General features: G+C 43.9%; 1 protein-coding gene across 1 annotated transcript in view; it reads left to right on the top strand.

Annotated features, from left to right (window-relative positions):
- The window catches only part of LOC120456571 (B-cell lymphoma/leukemia 11A), a 45,838-nt gene that overhangs the window by 16,673 nt on the left and 9,194 nt on the right, over positions 1-19,971 (top strand). The gene's annotated exons all lie outside the window — the stretch shown is intronic.

Below are 19,971 nucleotides of genomic sequence, written 5' to 3'. Positions count from 1 at the left end.
TTATGAGGCACTGCAGAAAAATAGCACGTTTATTTTAACATTTTGCATAGGTAATAACTTGGTTATGTCATTCATTTCACATTTAGAGGCAAGAATAAGAAAACACACTTTGAATCGATTAGAAAAACAACTGCAAGCTCAACAAGTTATAACATTCCATAGGTTTCTGAGGTTTTCTTTTTGCATTTTTCTTTGCGACCTAAAAGGGCTTTTTTGGCCAATAATGACAGATTTCTGTCAGTGTCCTCGATCGCTACTTTGTTTATTCTACAATGCAGTGCCGTCTTGCATTGCGTCACAGGCCGACAAGCGACGCACTGGGCGACTCTGTGATGCATCTGAATCTGTATCCAAATACGTATCCGAGTTGCATCTGCACTTGTGCCTGAGCACATGATGCAGTCTCTTAATCGTGCAACTCGAGACGTCACATTTTATTTTCGGCCACATTGATATGCAAGTGACGACAGCGGCAGCGATGGTAACGGCAATGGCAACAGCCACAGCAACAGCAAAAGCAAAAGCAACAGAAATGTTGCTGTGGCAGCAGCAACGTCACAGCAGCAACACTGCAGCAACAGATACAGCAACATCAACGTCGGCGGGTGGCAGCAGGTGCCCGAAGATATGCAGATGTACGAAAAGTATCTGCAACATGACTTTCAAACGTAATACAAACAGCTCATCCATATGGATGCCCTATGGCTGGCACCTAGGTCGCTCTGTCCGCTCTGTCCGCTCTGTCCGCTTGTCCGCATGTCCGTATGTCCGTTCGCTTGTAAAACCCCTTCGACAGTCGGTCGATCACGCGGAGCAGAGTGCGCATCGTTTCAAGTACGAAGTATCTTTCAGTTACAAGGCTTTCGGCTCCGGCTCAAGTGTCGACTTCAACTTTCAACTTTGCATCCATGCGAATTTGAATTTATTTGAGTTGTTTATTTATTCCCTTTTCGGGTGTCTCGGCTCTGAACATTTTTATGATTTGTAGGTTAGACTGCTTAAGTCCGCAATAATCCGTTAGTGTGCCGCCAGATGCCAGTTGCCAGTTGCCAGTTGCCATTTGCCTGTTGACTGTTGCCGACTGTCCGTTGTTGTGTATGTTGCATGCTATGTGATGCTATATGCTATATGTTGCCCGTGGCATGTTGCAGGTTGCTCGTGGGTCGCACGTCACTTGGGCCTTTGTTTGCTGCCGTTCGAATTGAAGGAATTGAAGGCTTCAAGTGCAGCTCTTTTGGCCAGAAGCTGCACAAACACTGAAAGATGAGAGAGTGTGCCACATTTTCGATTCTCACGTTGGGTGACCTTCAGTCGGCGGCCGCCCCCTTACCGACTTGCCCCCTTTCGACAGGTTCCCATGACACCTGCCATGCCCTGCCCTCACACTTTCGGCTGACATTCATCAATCAGCTCACAAAAAAAAAAAAGCAACAAAAAAAGTACAGGAGAAAAATACAAAAGCAAGAAACACTCTGGCTTCTTTTCATTCATGGGCACAATGGCCTGCGAGTTGTCAACGGCTCGTTGTTGCTGTTGTTGCTGTTGATGCCGCTGCTGCTGATGCTGATGCTGTTGATGCTGCTGCTGCTGCTGATGCTGCTGCTGCTGCTGATGCTGCTGCTGCTGCTGCAAGCTAGATGTTGCTCTTGGACTGGAGACGTTGCTGCTGGCCGCGAGTACTGAGTACCGAGTACCGTTGTCTCGCCGACTGTGGGAATCTGTTACCCTTTCTCTCATCGCGACTAAGCAAATACGAAATGGCTTTCTGCAACAACAATGAGCGACGACCAACCACAGAGCCACAAAGCTGACATCCAAACACTTTCCAGTATGCACACTGAACAAATGATGTACATATTCTATAAATTTAATGCATATACTTGATATATATTTGATACCTATACATACTTGATATATAACTGGTCACTTGCAACGTAAAGTTATTACGCTCAAGTTAAGTAGCTTGCCCATTTCCAGATTTTCGCTCAGTGTGCGCCAGCCTGCGCCTCTGCCGCAGTCGACGTCGCTGCCTGGCCAGAGCGACCGTCAGGTGCATTTGAGTTGAGTTTGCCATTGTTTCAGGCGGCTTTTCGAGGCGCCCCCGCACACTGTCAATGCCTTGGGCCGTCCCAAAAGGGTGAGACCCCATCACCTGCCCACCGCCCACCCGCAAGCCCACCTCCTTCGTTTGCCCTATTCTCCACCCACGGCGGAATCCGCTCGAGAAACGTTGGAAGCCCGAGAAGAAAATCCAAACCAAACCAAACCAAACCAAAGCAAACGAAACGAAAAGCAGATGAAAAGAGAGGAAAAGCCGGTGGAAAAAAGTTTGAACGTGTTGTTCGGATTATCCGTGAGATAATTTCTTTTTCTCTTCGACTGAATACTGGGTACTGCATACCCACCGAAAAATAAAAGACGGGTTAAAAAAAAATAGCTGTCTTGTTCGCATTTGCTGCCTGTCAACGCCTCCCTTTGAGCCCCCTCTTTATTCGCCCAGTGTATAAGTACACACACATAGATATACATATGTGTTTGTCATGTGCAGGCCATAGCCATTATTCCTAATTTCGCTTTAAATCAGATCTAGCTACATGCTCTCAACGAACTCTCCACCCACGCCGCCTGACATTCCCCAAAATCCCGATTGCCTGGCGCTTGCCACCAGCAACTTGCCGCCAGCAACTGGCAACTGGCAACTGGCACAACTGGCAACTTGCAACTTGCAACTCGCAACCAGCGACTCGTCCCCAAAAAGTTTGGGAAGACAGCTCTTAGGGCCATTTCATTGTCCGTTGTCCATTGTCCGTTTCAATGCTGCTGCTGCTGCTGTGCTCTTGATGTTGCTGCTGCATCTGCTGCTGCTGCTGCTAATGTTGCTGCCGTTTCCATTTAGTATTTGTTATGGCTTTTCTCTTAATTTGAGGTCGTGAGAATCATGGCTAATTAATTGTCCAACCAACACACACACATATGCAAAGACACACACACACACACATGTGACTCCATTGTGCTTTTGTATTGGCCAGGACTTCGCATTGATAACTTTATGAAATGGCAAAGTTTGTGGTCCTTTTCGTGGGCAAAAGGTTTCGCCAGTTATTGTTGCCAGTTTAGTGTGACTTATAATGGGAAATCTTGCTTGAATGTCCTGCAAATGTATAGCCCTTCTTAAGTTCTCTGATATGCCTCATTGCTGCCGCAGTGTTTCCAATGTTGCTGCTGCTGCTGCTGCTGTTGCTCATGTTGATGGCGTGTTATTTAAATATATTTAAAGCAGGTAGAGGAGCTCGACACAAAATTACAGTTAGACGAATTGGGGGAAAATTCCTCAGCCGAAAGCTGCAACAACAAGGGTAAAACAAAGTAGCTAGGGTAAATGTGTTGCAGTTGCTGCTGTTCAAGTTGCTGTTGCTGTTCAAGTTGCTGTTGCTGCTTTTGAAGTTGCTGGTGTGCCCTTTCTGTGTTGCTGCTTCCGCATCGATTTTCACATTGGCCACTGTTGCTGCCACTGCTGCTGCTGCCACTGCCACTTCTGCTGCAGCCTCTTCCTTTGGTTCATTACAATTTATTTTTATGTGTAATGCAATTATTGTTGTTGCTGCCGCTTGAATGTTTATTCGCGCTACTTTGGCGGGGGCGTTTTAGAGTGGGGGGGGGGGGGGGGGGGGAGGGGTTGGTGTCTTAGCGGTGGGCGGGGCACTTCGCCGAGGTCTTTGTTACACTCTCGGACATGACAACAAAGACACGACCACGACACGTTGCGAATTTGCCATGAACATTGCAGTGGCTGCAAGTTGCTGCTGTTGCTGTTGCTGTTGCTGCTGCAGTTGCCGTTGCTGCGGGGAAGCTGCTATTTGCAGCAAGAGTGGGAGGTGGAGGCAGTGGGTGGCTGGGCGGCTGGGTGGTGTACTGACCTGGCGTTGCACTAAATACAAACACACACTTACGGACACGGACACATCTGGCGCTGAAGATCGCGCGATTTCTTAATATGAGAATATTCCCACCATTGTCTCTTTCGCTGATGAGGCTCCACAGCTCCTCTATTTCTTCTGTTTTCCGTTTTTTTTTTTTGTTTTTTGTTTTTGTTTTTGTTTTTTTTTTTATTTCTTTTTGGGGTGACTGACTTGGCTGGCTGTGGAGTGGAGTGGGTTGTCCACTTCGATTGCATGCGAGGATCGGTGGCGGCTCCAAGCGGAGGAGCCCTCTCCTCTTGGCCCATTTAGCACCACTAGCTACTACTATCTACCCACGAGCTGCTGTTTACCGCTGGCGCTGCTTTAATTCCAGTTATGCGAACTTCTTTTGTCTTTTCCCAAGTGCAGTGTGAAAAGATTCCGCATTTGGCATTCACATGGAATCGGTGGAATCGCGGCCCTTTACTCTGGGGGTCATTACTGGTCACCAGTTGTTGCAGTTATTGCAGTTGTTGCAGTTGTTGCAGTTGTTGTTATTGTTGTTTGCCGGTGGGTGAAAGAACGGTTCTTGCGTGCAGCACACGTGGCAGTTCCCACCTCTCCACTAATTTATTTGCTCTGGAATCTGTTGGCCGTGTGTATGTGTTGTACTTCTCCTTCCTACTTCAACTTCCCTCACATTTTAATTAATAATTTATGCATGGATTTTCTCTTTGCAGGTGAGTCTAACGGTAATGGCAGCACCACTGACACCACTGGTACCGCCAGCACCACTTGCACCACATTGTGCGTCCACCGAATGTTCCCAGGCAACGTGATCAGTCCGAAAGTTAGAGGAACCAGTGAGTAATGAGCAAGTGCTGCTAATTGGCTGTGATTTAAGTAGCTGCCTATGGAACAGAAATCAATTGAACTGAACTTTTGTAGTGTAGGATTATTATAAAGAATTCTATTAATCGGTATGACCCAAGTCTTGATCATAAACCCAAGTTATTGAACGACTTACGATCTTCAGTGCTTTGGATTACAAAAAAGTCTTTACCGATTTGCCAAGGAAAAAAGCCAATGATCAGCTGCGATCATTTGAAATCACTGTGGCTTACCTTAAAGGGAAACTCATTTCATTTTCCCCATCGCGTTGTCTGCGATCCTCGATAGTTGATCGCTGATCATTGATCGTCGAACGGCGATCGCAATTGTGCAAATCGAGACCAGAAACCCCAGCTAAGCCCTCACACCAACAGCAACAGCAACAGCAGTGAAGCGATCTCGTTTTGCGATCGAACAATGGGGCTGCACCTGCAATCGATCGAACAATTCATCAGGCGGGGATTAACAAAGATTTTCCCACAATTTCCCAGCAAAGTACCATCGAAATGCCCAGTGGCAGTGGCAGGAACAAGTATAAAATTTCATTATCGCGCACTTGCAAGACGGAAAGGCAAGGGAAATTGAACAAAAAAATAGAGAGCGAGCGGGCCTTAGGCTTATCCCATTACACTAAGCGCATATGCAGGAGTCCTGTGTCCTGGACTCTTCGGGTTGGGGTATCCTGAATCCTTAATTCAGAATTCTGGGTTCCTGTGTTCTGTGTCCTGCATCCTGAGGCCCATAAAAACACTTGTTAGCCGCTTCATGTTTCAGCAGAAAAGACGGCAGACAAAGCAGCGCCGGTGGAAAATGCGAAAAGATCCTGGGACAATGTCCTTCGCGCAGCTACGCTGCCACTTGATTAGCTGCTACATGGAAAGAAAATCTGTACAATATTCCATTAAAAAATTATATTAAATTCCAAGGAAGTCGCTTGATATAAGATTTAAAATGATTTGAGGTATAAGATGAGAATGAAACAAGTATCAATGCCACCAGTTTAGGCAGGTACTTAATGTAAAGTAAATACAATTTTCAATTAGAATTATAACAGTCTTCTAAAAGTATTGAAGTATATAGAGAACTCAATTACAAATTTAGTTTTTCCCAGTGCGTAAATAGCAGACCGCGAATAGCGGAAAAGTTGCAAAAATATAATCGAAAAACGCTGGCATTATTTGTCATGGGAAACGACGAGCAGGTGACTTGGCTCCTCTTGCGATTCTGCGCAGATCCTGCGAGATCGTCCTGCTTGGGGAGTTGGTAATTGAATTGATCGTGATTCGGATTTGTGGCCATTGTCGATCGATGAGGATGCAGATGTAGCCACGATCATTATGATAGCTGGCTACCTGAAGCGAAAGGAAGGCAGGGTAACAAGGACAAGGACCTTGGGTGCAGAATACGAAATATCAGAACGCAGGACGCAGGACGCAGGACTCAGAACCCTGAATTCAAAACTCAGTACAAGGAGGGGGGGCAGTTGTAGCGAAATCGCCAGGACAATGAGTGCGCATTTTGCAGGCTGTCCAATATTTGCGACGTGTCATCGATCGAAGGATGCTTGAGAACCTTTCCCGCTCTCTCGCTCTTTTTATTGAATGTTTTTTGGTGCGTGAGAAAAAGGATTAAGAAGGACATGCATGCATGCATGTACATATATATGGCAAATACAGGACTGTCACGTGAAAGAGGTACAGAGATAGAGGTGTGCAAAAATTGTGGAAAACGGCATTGAGGGTTCCTCTGCGGCTTTCTGGCCAAAATGATGAAGAGAAGGGCCAGCTGGCTGGCGACTGTGGGAATTTCTGGGAGCGAGCATCGGTGTCTGATTTTGATCCATTTCAGGCTAATCAAAGCGTTCGAGTTGCGGAGCACCCCGCGTTTTTCACCGATTTTTCCCGTCCCCCTTCGTTCCTTCGTTTCCCTTCGTTTTTCCTGGCCAATTTCCCGACTGGATCCCGCTGCCCACTGCGGCATTGTCTGCAAGTTCAGTTCGATAAGCATCAAGTTCTCACGAACTTTTATTGTCCTCAAGACGACGGCGAAGACGCTGGCAACCTGGAATTGCAACTGGCAAGCTGCACGACCACCACCGCCCCCTCTAACCTACCACCTCCCACCTCTGCCCACCACCACCCACCCACTCGCCGCCCCCTTTTTTTTCCAGGCAGAGCGACATTTTGCAAGCAATTAATGCCAAATTTAGACAAGCCTGTGCGCTCTTTCTTTTTAGCCAAACAAATGGCTATGTTCAAAATAATAGTGGCAGTTGCTGTTTTGCGAGGCAAATAAGAACTCGAAACTAATCACAAACGTTTGCAAATTTTTTACTTTTTTACCTTTACACATAATTTTGCAAACATTTAATTATTAACGCCTGCTAAAGAATTCGAGATCCTTTTGGGTGTTTAAAGTCTGCTTTGGTTCCTCTTGCCGAAAATTAACATCCGCCAGTCGAGCAACGCCCATCAATCCAAAGAATGTGGCCAAGCTTTTGATTCCATAATTATCCAGACGTTTTGGGCACTTTTTCGATTGGGCCAACAGAAAAACACCAATGCCCAGTAGACCCATTCCATTGGCCAAGCGGCAGTTCAGACAGCCAAATTCGTTTCTCAGCCAAGAAGATAGTTTTTCGATCATTTTGTGATTGTTGTTTATAACTTGTGTTTGGACGCTAGAAATGGTTTATCGCAGCCAACTTGGGATTGTGTGTTAAGTACACTTGTTAGAAACTGAATGGAATCACAAGTATTTGTAAGCATTTTATTATCATGTTTGAAGAAGGCACTTTTCAACTGTATTCAGCGAAATTTTCCACCTCAATCAGGCGTGAAATATGAGCCAAAACCTCTAAGAAAACAGGCCGGAAGTGAGTACGCCCCACTCACGCATGACAACAGACTGCTTTCGTTATATATACATATATTTTTCATTGGCTTTTTTGGAGGCCCAGTTAAATATATATTTTTTTTGGTGGCTCCCTGACCCAATTGCCGGCCTTACCTTGACTGAATCATCCAGCCGGAGACGGCGATAAGACCCCGGACCTTCGACCAAGCCCAAAAAATTGCTGAAAACCAAGAAACAAACAAACTGAAAAAGGGGAGACGAGACGAGTTGAGACGCATGCGCGCAGTCGAGCAATCGCTAATAAATTCACTTATATGCGGGACATGTGGAAATTCAAACAAATTAAATTGTAAAACGAAATTAGCTTAGATAATTTGTAGAGTGCGATTCGGCGCTTAACCCTTTGCACTGAGCACTGAGCCCGCATATGCGACACTGACATAATGCACATAATAATGCATCAGATCGGCCAGGCAGGCAATTCGATATGCCATTGCACTCGGTTGGTTCTACATCTACGTACTCGTAGTCGATTATCAGTTGCAAATAATGTGATTAATGATGTCGGGGCTTCGACATTGGGTGAGATTTTTAAGGGTTATTGGAGCGAGCAATCGTAGGAAACGTGGGACTTTCATTTTAAATGTGCCTTAAATGAGCTGTTAGAATGAATGTGTTTGTTTTTAGTTTCTATATTTCCTCCAATTTGTAATTTTCACTGCATTCGATTTTATTAAATGCTAGCACTAGAGAATCTCAAGCCCATGGCGCCACTTGTCGTGGGTTTAAACTACTGGATGCTGCCTTAACCCCCTACTGCCGGCGGCATTTGCGTTTTGATGATGGTCGATGTCGGTGTGGTCTTAACCCTGTGCGATTTATTTATGATTACGTCTCTGAGTGCGTGCCTGTTGTTTTGACTGCTGGTCACATCCTTCTATATATATTATATATATATACACATCCCAGAATATCCATCTGTGCAACGGCTACTGTGGGCGTTTGCCTGTTATCCTTTCGCTCGTCGCTATTGTCCTGTCCCTTTAGGACAATCCTGAAATGGTCAGCCAACGCGCCAGGTTGCCTGTGTTTACTCTGAAAACATTTACTCCTGTTGTCCTCGATTTTATTGCGGATAAATCACCACGTTGAGCAAAGGATATTTGTGGGTGTTGTAGGCAATGACACGCCCATTAGTCTATTAGAAGATGCGGCAATGTTTCAAAGGACCTCTACAGGCTTCCAACTGTGGTACACGATCCATTTAAATCTAATTGTTAGATGACTTTCTAGTTAACTTAGGTGATTTTCTTATTCACTATCTTTGATTTTTTAAGCTAAACATGTGTTTTAAAATATTATAATAGATGATCTAACTGGCTTTACATTAGAAAACAGGTCCGATTTCTTGTTTATAACTGATGGTTATAAAACTTATAGGCTCACCAACTTGGGCTCACATAAATCGAAGTCTCTGATTACTCCATAAAATCGATATCGTAGACCATTCGCAATGGCATATAGCCACCGCATTCCTCGTTTCTGAGGCTGCTTTCTTTCGGCTTATCGTATTGGATATTGTAGACTTATACTTTGTAGTCGTTCAATATGCGAGACACGTACGGTAGGAAACAGCCGCATTGAGGCTGCGGTTCAGTCTGTAAATCCGAAATGGGGCAACAACACCTACGGCAGCAGCAAACCATTCAGTTTACGGCCCCTTTTGACCAGGTCCAAAAAGTCGAGGCCAAAAGATGGGCACGTCCACGTCCACGTCCACGACGACGTCGACGTCCATGTTCCATGGCCATGGACGGCGACCAAGAGATCTCCGTTCGCTGATGGAGATGGAGATGGAGATGGAGATGTCACTTGAGTAATTGTCGTCATACGCTCGCCGTTCAGCTTATTTTCCTATTTTCATTACCTGCCACACAAAAGCCGTCAGCGAAGAAAGTTTTCGATGTATGCGTTTACAGAGAGAGAAAATGACCCAAGTCTCCAGATCAAAATACAGTTTCCTTTTAAAAGTAACTACAAAATCTTCCAGCTAAAGATGAGTTTACCTTTCTTGTTGTATTTTGCTTTTTATTTATTTTTTTCCATTTTATATTTAATTTCATATTATTTGCTCTGTGTATTTTCACCCTGGACCTTGGACATTGGACATTGGTTGGCCTGAAATGCGCCTTTGTAGTTGCACAATCTGCGTGTCGATGATGACGCTGCTCCCCAGAGAAACCCCAAGTTCCAGTTCCTCCACCTCCACCTCCTTCCCATCTCTTCTTCATCTTCTCCTGCTTCTTCTCCTCCTCCTCCAGCGATCTCCAATCGTTTGGCATGTCCAAGATGCGAGTCGTCTGTCCAACGTGCAGCTATTTAGTGGCTTTGTCCCTCGCCCCCGCAATTCCATATCTCGGCATTCGCATCTGGGCAGCGCCTTTGTGTATCCGTATCTGTATCTGTAACGCTGCGTGTTTTGTATCTGATGCCCCTTGCTATACCACATACATATACATATGTGTGTGTGTGTGTGTAAGTCTGAGCGGTCTTTTGGGACCGAAGCGACCTGTGTCCACGTCCGCCGACAACATTTCATCATCGTCGTGATGATCGTGAAAGGAGCACCTCGAACAATAATTGTCACTGCTACAAAAGTAATCATAATTTCGGAGTTTCTCCCTCACACTCTTTCACCTTTTTTTTTTCGTGTTTTATTTTTTTTTTTGTGGGTCCATTATGCAGAGTGACGTGTTTCACCTTATTTTTGAGAATTAGCAAATGTCTCCCAGGTCCACTCAACCGTTTCCCAAACAAAGGTCGAAAATATTGGAAAATCTATATGTATGGTATATACGAGTATACTACAACAAGATGCCGGGTAGCTGATTGATTTGGCCGACCAACATGATGCGTGAAGATGACAAATCCAATCATAACAAAACAAAGGAGTCCTGTGAGTTGCTCAAGAAGGACATCAGCAGGTTGAGGGTCAAGAATGCGATGGTCGGAAAGAGATAACGAACAGTTGCACCCGAAACTGATCAAAGAAAGTGGATTTGGCCTGCAAGAAAGTGCAAGTTTTCTGGGAATTCGAATTCATTTTAGAAAATCCAATTAAAATTGCTTATTTAAAATCAAAAAGCAGATTAAAAAATTATAAAAGTATGAAAGCCAAGAACGACACTTTTAATATGGTTGCAAAAAAAAACTTTCTCAGGAAAAGTATGTAATAGCGCAACAAAGAAAACAAACATATTTCCTTAAAAAACTTTTTTTTTTTTGAAATGAATTTATGCTCGTTAGCTTTTTAAATTTTCTAAGTTTTTTTAGCTAATCCGCTTCCAAAAACCGTTACAAACCGATCAAATTTCCATATTCATTCCACGCTCTTTTGCTAAATAGAATTCCAAGTGCTTGCCGCAGGATTTCTATCTGCAACACGCAGAAAGCAGTCAACCCAGAAAACCAAAAAATCCGACAAAAACTGAAAGGAGCAAAACTCCCGAAAACCGGTCACCCTTTTCCTGTATGCCATAAATTTTCCGTTAAAAACGAATGCATTTCCAGTGAGTTTTGCTCATTTAAACCGAAGCTGGCACAGGAAAACGTGAATATCAAGGGAAAATTATCCAAAAGACTGACAGCCAACAGTAGAAAAAAAAAATCAAATGCAAAGGTAAAAAAATTTAAGCATCCGTGGAGGGGAGACGACAATTGCCCGTCTTAGGGTGAGAGACCCACGAAACCCAGGACCATCTTCATCTTCCTTTTTATCATTGTTTGAATTGAATTAAAAAAGCGACGGTAATCAATGCGAAGCTGCGCCGGCTGCTTCGTCCTTGTCCTTGTCCTCGTCCTCATCCAGGACCCTCTATCTAAATCAGGCGAAAAAAAAAAACAACCTTTGCCTGCCTCACATGTGACACAAACGCCACCCCACCCCTCGCGATTCATATCTTGGGAAAATCTTGGCCACCACCACCCAAAAAAAAAGGAAACCCAAGGCGCACACACACACACACACAAAAAAAAAACAATAAGGACACGCACGAGGGGCATAAAAAATTAATATCGGGGAAGGAAAAAAAATTTGCATAGAACAAAAAATGCCGTTACACACACACACGGCGCACACACACACACACACACACACGGAGGCTACCTGGACCTGGACTCCTCGGGCAGGACTCACCGAATTTCGCAACTCCCCGCAGATCCTTAGGGGGTTGCAAAATCGTACGGTAAGGGACGAGAAAAAAAAACATCACACTACTACCCCGGGCACAAAGGAAATCGAGGGAAACACAAAAGGAAACTTTAAGGAAAGCAGGCGGCGATCGGTAAAAATTGCATAAAAAATAATTGCAAGGCGACAGGACGCGGGCTGGATGTCCTGTGCCTGGATCTACTCCCCTTATCCCCGTCGCCCTTTAGCCCCGTTTGATTAAAGCGCACAAAGGACAGGGACCAGTTTGTTTCTCCTTCTTCTTAGCGTTCCAGGACATTAGCAGCATCCTTTTACAAGGCAGCTCGCATCTGCGCAGGCGCCGCCGCGTCTTCGTCCTGCCGAGGGGTAAATCAAATGCGCGCGCAAAAAAACCAGGGTTCGTTATATGCCACGGTATGGTTTAGTAAAAAATATAAAGAAACAACAAAACAACAAAAAACAACACACATGAGGAACCAAAGAAAAAAAAAAATGCGTTTACCCTCGTGACAATGGGAAAGGATTAAGCAACGAGGCAGAAGAAGAGAATCTTAGGGAATGTTACGCATCCGCCTGTCCATCTCCATCTTCATCTCCATCTCCATGTTCATTTTCATCTCCTTCCCCGAATCCCCTCTATTATTAGATAGATGTATTCAAGGGGGAAGGGTGGGGGTTCTGAGATCGGGGCTGGTCGCCACACTTATTGCGCAGCTTCCGCGATCCGAACTCCAGAGAGAGAACTGCGCACATCCCATGCTGGGATAAACGATGCCGACACTTGGAGAACGAGAGACGGAATAGGAGAGAGAGTTCAAGGAACTCCGACTCCGAATCCGACTTGCAGGATCTGTGGAGCATTGTCTCCATAAATAGCTCACCGAACCGAAAACGGAACTCGAGCATCCCCCCTGCTACAGCAATCTTCCTGTTTCATGAGCGAACTAAATCTGAGCTCCCTGCTAAACCCGAGATATTCAAGAACGTAAAACTATCTTAAACTAGCAACTCCATCGTATGATATTACAGTACTCTATCTGCACACTAAACTCATTGCGAACACTTCGAACTGACGTCTTAATTAAGAAAAGGCATAGCCAATAAGAACCAAGTGCTCTTTAGAGAGATAGGACAGTTTTACTAGCCTTGACTTCCAAATATATTAACGAACATTATCAAAATCTTTCGCTTTTTAAGAAAGGAGCATCTTAATGGATATGATATATAGCATATTTATATTTATAGGAATTTTTATCGAATAATCGTTCATTATTTAATTAGCCTACAGAGTTACTTTTCGGTTTTTCTTATATAATTGTTAGATTGCAGAAAGATCATATAAATTTAAAATAATTTTGCCTATTGTTTCGGAAGTGTGTTTAGTTAACCCAAAGTTGTTACTTTAACTATTTTCATTGCTAAATTTTAGTTCAGTTGAATTTTAGGCACAATTTTACTACGACAATTCCTAGTTCTATCTTTGGCTAGGATCCCCACACCAGAGTGCCTAACTCCAAAGGGATATCCTGTCATTGGTCAGTCGCTCGCTGGCCAACAACTCGTTCGCTCTATCCGCACCCCCTTCCCGCTACTCCCCCAACCCGCAGCAGTTCCAATCCTTATGCCCATGACATAGTCATAGTTTCACTCCTTCGCCGCCGTTTTAACCCTCTGCTCTGCGTAACAGCTCAATTTGGGCAGCGATTAGCGGCGGACAGTCGATAGTTTTCCCTTTTATCCATGTGAGTAAGAAGAGATTTTTCCTGTAGAGGCGCTGTGGTGGTGGGGGGGCTGTTTTACGGGGGAGCAGTGTCAGTCGCCGTCGCTGCTTCGGTCGGCGTCGACGCCGGCAGCGACGGACAATCTGTCCGGAGATGAATTCATCCCCCTAGTTCCCATATATTTGGGCCTTTGGTCCACTCGCAACTCGAACATGTGCGAGGGAGAGGTACAGAGGGCACAAGAGTGCGAGAGGAAGAGAGGGCGACGGGCCAGCAACCCCTGCACGCGTGTGTGCGTGTGTGTGTGTGCGTAGTGGTGACTACACACGTTTTTTTCCTATATGGTTTTTTTTTTTTAGCCCCCGACCCTCGAGGGTCAAAAAGGGAACGAAGAGCGGTCGGTGTGTGTGTGTGTGAGTGTGAGTAAAAAACGCTGTCTCTGCCGACGTCGACGGCGACGGCACAGCCTCAGCGGCAGGACTGAACGCACGACGACCGTCGACCCTCGAGCGTCCCAGGAAGCCAACTAGTTGTCAGTCCACGTGAAGCCTCCGAGGGGTCAACAACACACTGCACACGACCTCAAATATATAATCAGAGTCAGATCCTTCGGCCGACAAACACGTCGATTTTACCAAACAACATTACCTCGCATTCCCCACAGTCACTCGAAACGGTTTAACCGATACGCAACCGATACCGATACCGAACCGTTAACGTTACCGTTACCGTTACTGTTACCGCTTCGTGTCTTGTGAAAGTGCTTCGAATATAAGAAAAATACAAACATTCTGAGACAACCACACGCAGGACAATTGGATTACCTACGATCGTGTGTGTCTGTCACAACAATCTTTTTGTGCCTTTCGCCTTTTTTTTTTTGAATACAAAAACTATTTTTTTTAAATCCAAAAACCACAAAAACAACCAAAACTTGTGATGTGTTAAAAGTTTAAAACGTACAACAACAAATAAAAGCAAACACAAGACACCAGAATATTTTTTTTTTTACAAACATCAAGATGTACAACAAAATGCTGTCGATCAGTGAGGATCATGGATTCCGTTCGCTGAGCCGTAAGTTGCAAATTTCAAAAACCAAAAACCAAGAAAAGAAAAAGCTCCTTAGTGTTATATATGTGACATACCTTGAGTGACCATACCTAAAGAATTGTTGCTATATCATAATCAAGAGCACCCACAAATATTTCCCAATAAGCAATTGCCCAGAGGCGTGTATCTTGGACGGAGATAACCGCAGCATTTCTTGGAACTTCCCAGAATTTCCTATAACAGCTCTTCCTGTTCTGTTTAGTTCTGTTCTGGTGCGGTACTTCTTTTTACCATGGTGTTCACGGGTGTCTCTTTAATCATTCGCCGTTGTCGCTCTATGTTGTCCCCCAAATAGATACAAAAAAAAAAAAAAACAAAAAAACCAGGCAAATGTGCGGACAATTTTTGATAAGCGCGTTGTACTCGGGAAGAACAAGCAGAACAACAATAAGCCAACGCCCGCACCCACACCAACACACGCACACACACACACGCACACCCAGTGGTGTAGAGGGGGAAGGGGGGTGGCAACCTACTTACCTACCTATATGGATCGCAGCTATATTTACATATGTCCGTCGTGACTGTCGTTGACTTTCGGGAAATAAAACAAACTTCTCTATATCGCCTCTCTGCACCTTGCTCACAATACAAATACAAATACGAATACAAATATTTTAGCGACAAAAAACAACGACCTGAAAATGAAAAGTAAAACTTACAAGCCAGCGAGCTCTAGCCACATATGTATGTCTTATCAAAAGAAGTGAGCAGAGAGCAAAGCAACAATGGGAACATTTCATTGGCTCTAAGCAAATAGAGCGGGTCTTTTGCCGTGCATATCGGTCCACCTTAAACTTACATTTCGATTACAAACGGATGTTCAAACAACGCGCGACTTCAAAAGGCCAATTGGATTTCAGCTAACCGGAAGTACAGTTGCACTTAAGCGGGATACTTGGAATAAAACTAGATTCAATGCTCGAACCTTGAATAGTTGCAAGGAAATGTACTATATATTTATAATCAACCATATCTAATTTGTTGCTTTAAATATAAAAGTTCAAAGCGAAAAGAGGAGCAGGCTTTGGGAACTGTTCAAAATTGAAACGTATTTACTATCATGCATTTAGGTTTTACACCTGGCTATATTTAAACATTAATTGCCATGTATTTGTGTTGCACTCTCGGTTGAATGCTCTTTTTTTTATTATTTTGTGCTGTTGTGCCCATACCTTGTGCCCATTTCCTTTGGCTTATCAGTCGCCATGTGTGTCCAGCTTTAACACACAGACAGACGCACACGTGGACTATATGCGAGTATGTTAATGCCCGATTCCAGGCCGCGACCATATTTGCATATGGCTCATTCACTCAACCTGGCGGGGTAACTGTGGGCTCATACCGTCCGTTTGTCCGTTCGTCCGTCTGTCCGTCCGTCCGTCCGTCCGTTTGTCCGTCTACGGGTCTGTGGTCTCTGGTCTCCGGTTTACGGTCGGGGTTCCATTTGTTTGCTCATTTGTTTGTCCAGATATCCAGTCGCTTACCTTGCCGCCATATGCGGGTGTTATCAGCTTCAGCGCTAGCTTTTGGCTAACCGCTTCTTTTTCCCTGAGCCCCTGGAACCCCATGAAACCCCATGAAACCCCCTGGAAACCCCTGAAACCCCCTGAAACTCCCTGAAACCCCCGGTAACCCAGCGGAACCCCCCGAGCCACCAGAAAGCAAACTCTATTGGGGCACAGTAGGCAAATAAAACCAAATTTTGTATGCTAAAACACTTTGCGAAGGCGACCGCTGGTGATAAGGCTTCGGGGCTTCGATACTTGTGGCCATTGTTGCGCCCCCGCACAACAGAAATCATTGTAATTCCAGGCAGTACAATATATGTACATACATATGTACATATATACATACTATAAAACACTAGTGTGTGTAGTTGTGCGACATAGCGCTCTGTTTGTTATAGTTTCAGCTGCTAAACACCTTTCCACGTATCCGTATCGCTATGTTATCCACACATAATTTGTTTAAACAAATTAAGTCGGGGGCCGCTTGACTTCAGTTGATTTTCAGTTTTTCAGCTGCTGACGTCGCTTTGTCACTGTCAGCCAAAAAAAAAAAAAAACAAAAAAATAAAAATCAACCGCCTGTTGGACACAACACTTACATATTTATATACATATATATACTTACTACAACTACTACGCTCACGCTTACTGTTATCGCCTGCCACAGAATTTTAAGTTTGTTTAACCCTTTTTTCTTGTTGTTGTTGTTGCTAAACTTTTAAATGAGTTGGCCAAAAAAACAATACAACAAGTTGAAAGAACAAAAAAAAAAAAAAAAGCGAGCGTTGTCTTTAAATATTTACTTAGCATTTTCGGGGCGTTCGTTATTATTATTTCTACTCTGTTTTTTATTTAACAACCCGTCAACGAAGTGGAGCACTTGGAGTCATTATAATTGGATAACCATTCAGCTGTCTTTAGTTTTCGATTTCGATTTCGCAGCACTGCAAATGAATGGTTATACATTATATATTCCTTTCTTTTCTTCTACCTTATACTTTAATAGTAATACCAACTGCGATTCCTTTAAAGAGGAGCAAGTTACGCTGTTTTTCCACCATTTTCCCCAACGATAGTTGGTCCAGTTTTTCGTGGCTGACGCCATTTTTCATCGGGATCCCGTGTCCTTCGTCCTGCGTCCTGCGAAAGCGAGCACCTAAATACAGCGCTCTCTGCCTGGTTTTTATGGCATCCACACAGATGGAGCAGCCACCCATAACCTTTGGGCCATAAAACCGAATCCTTCGAATCCTTCGACTCCTTACCACTGCACATGTGTGTGTGTGTGTGCTACTGCCAGGATGGGGGCATAAATTAGCACAATCAACGTATTGTTTTCGGCCTGCCACGCCCCCACACGCCCATTGCTGGGCAGTCAATAACACGAGAACGTTATAAATAACAAAAATACAAGAAGCCGAACGAATTTCATATTTTCTTGTCCTGATAATTTGCGCAAAACTTCTATTAATATGTTAATTCTTAATTGTCCTACTTGTGCTAACCCCCATGGATACACACTACAAATATACAAATATATATATATATATATATATGTATATATGTATACTATTGTCTGGGGGGGTAATATTAATGGCCGCAGGCTTGCATTAAATGGCCAGGAGTGCTTTAGGCCAAAGTCGCAGCTCGTAAATATTTGACTTAAGCTGTGCGGTTAACAAATCGACGCACTTCAATTTATTCTCTTGCTTCTGAGGGGGAAAAACGTCTGAATTAATTACGCATATATGCAAGAGGGTAAGAGATGCCAATGACATCACACCAGCTAATAAATTCTGATTCCTGATTCCTGATTCCAAAAGGCAGCAAAAATGTAGCACTTTATCGGGCAATCGATCGGAAATGCATAGCAAATTACGCGGTAGTAAAATAGTAAAAACCCCTAGACGTAGTTTATGAAAATAAAATATGAAATGTTAACAGAATAATCCTGTCTTTTGTCTACCTATATATACATATATGTATATACAATATATATATTGACTATTTGATCTGCTTAAATCGCATTCGATTTGGTCACTGCCCGAAAGGGTTAATGCAATTTATGACTTTACGGTCTCGGTAAGCTGGCACTTTTATACTTTTATGAAATCTATTTGGCAAGGACTCTGTTGACACTTGTCAGCCGGACTGACACATTTGACAGCTTCACACCCTTTCACCTTTCACTGCTGCTTTCTTTTTCTGTTTTTGCCCCCTAAGCATTATGATTAACCCTCTTCAGCTGGCGCAATATTGTGCATGCTGTCAATAAGTTTTCCTTTTCATAAATAATCGTAGCTTGCAGTCTGTGCTCTCTACTGTCTGCTGTCTGCTGTCTTTCTGTCTGCTGTCTTTGCTAATCTGTGAGCAAACATCTAATCTAATCGCTTAGGCAAATATCATCGGGCAACGCCCCCGGCCATTTCTTTTGCTCGACCACGCCCCCTTTTGCAGCGAGACAGCAGGTAAAAACGGAGCAGCTCACCTTTACACTGTTACCTGTTCTTCCTATTTTGTTTTTTTCGGCTCTGGCCAATGGCATGCCGGCCAATCAATAAATAAAACACTAATAATCAGCCGGAAAATGCCCGAACAAAAAAAGGTCAAACGGGCGGAGGGTGGAGAGAAAAACATATTTTTTTTTTGGGAAGGAAAATGGCATATATGGCAAAAAAAAAAATAAACGCGAAAATTGAGCGTAGCCCACCCAGGCAATCAGCAGAAATTAGAGGCGACATCGTGTGTTCACATGTGTGTACAACAGCCTCACCATCACCATCACCCTCACCCTCACCCTAGTCCTTATCCTCGTCCTCGTCCTCATCCTCGTCGCAGGACAATCAATTGATAAAAAAGCGTAGCTCCTGGCAGGACAATTGGAAGGGCGGGCCAAATATCCCCGCTTAGGGCGCATTAGCTATTGTTTAGTATTGTTTTGGACCCGGGCAAACCGCAAATTGTTCGAACTGCCCCCGAAATGGACATAAAAAAAAAGATGTATACTCGTCTATAGAGAAAACAAGTGGCAAAGCGACAGGGAGTCAATAATTCATAGATCTATTTCCTAATTGACAACTGTGGAATGGGGCGGAGATGTGCTGTAATTGCGGATGATGTCCTCGATTAAATTGGATGGATAAAAAAATAGGGAAAATGTGCCATAAAAATAATATTATATGTGTCCTGATTATAGTTTTTGATATGCGATAAAAACAAGAAAAACCTAAAAAATTAAGAGTATTGTGTGATTATAGTTGGTGAGGAAGGGAAGTGAAGAAGAAGTTTCGCTTGACCGAAAACTTGTGCATTTTCGATTTCAACTTTTTTCCCCCGAGTGTCCTGCGGGCATCAAGGAGTCCCCTTGTGTTTCTATTTTCTTTTTTTTTGTTGTTCCATATTTCTGGTATATATTTCACTAACACTGCAGCACAAAACCTTTCTGGTCAATCAAGTTCCGTCGATGGAATCGAAAACAAAAGTTGAACTGCCCTCGGGGCGCTTAAGTTGTGCTGCCTTTTCTATACTTGGTATACTTGGTATATGTTATGCACTGGGTGTTGCTAATTTCTGGGCCAGATAAGCCATGACAACCGCAGATACTATTCCCGATTCTATGTGTGGCAAAAAGCAGTTGAATTAATTGCAGAGCTACTGGAATTTATGGTCATGCACACAATCAATCCACCACCACCACCACCACCACCACCACCACCATCTCCATCACCATCACCATCACCATCACCACCACCAAAAACCAAAGCCAAAGT

The sequence above is a fragment of the Drosophila santomea genome, chromosome X (genome assembly GCF_016746245.2).
Source record: "Drosophila santomea strain STO CAGO 1482 chromosome X, Prin_Dsan_1.1, whole genome shotgun sequence".
Taxonomy (NCBI): Eukaryota; Metazoa; Arthropoda; class Insecta; order Diptera; family Drosophilidae; genus Drosophila; species Drosophila santomea.
Note: the sequence above shows the minus strand (reverse complement) of the source record. Positions and strands in the feature narration are given on the sequence as shown.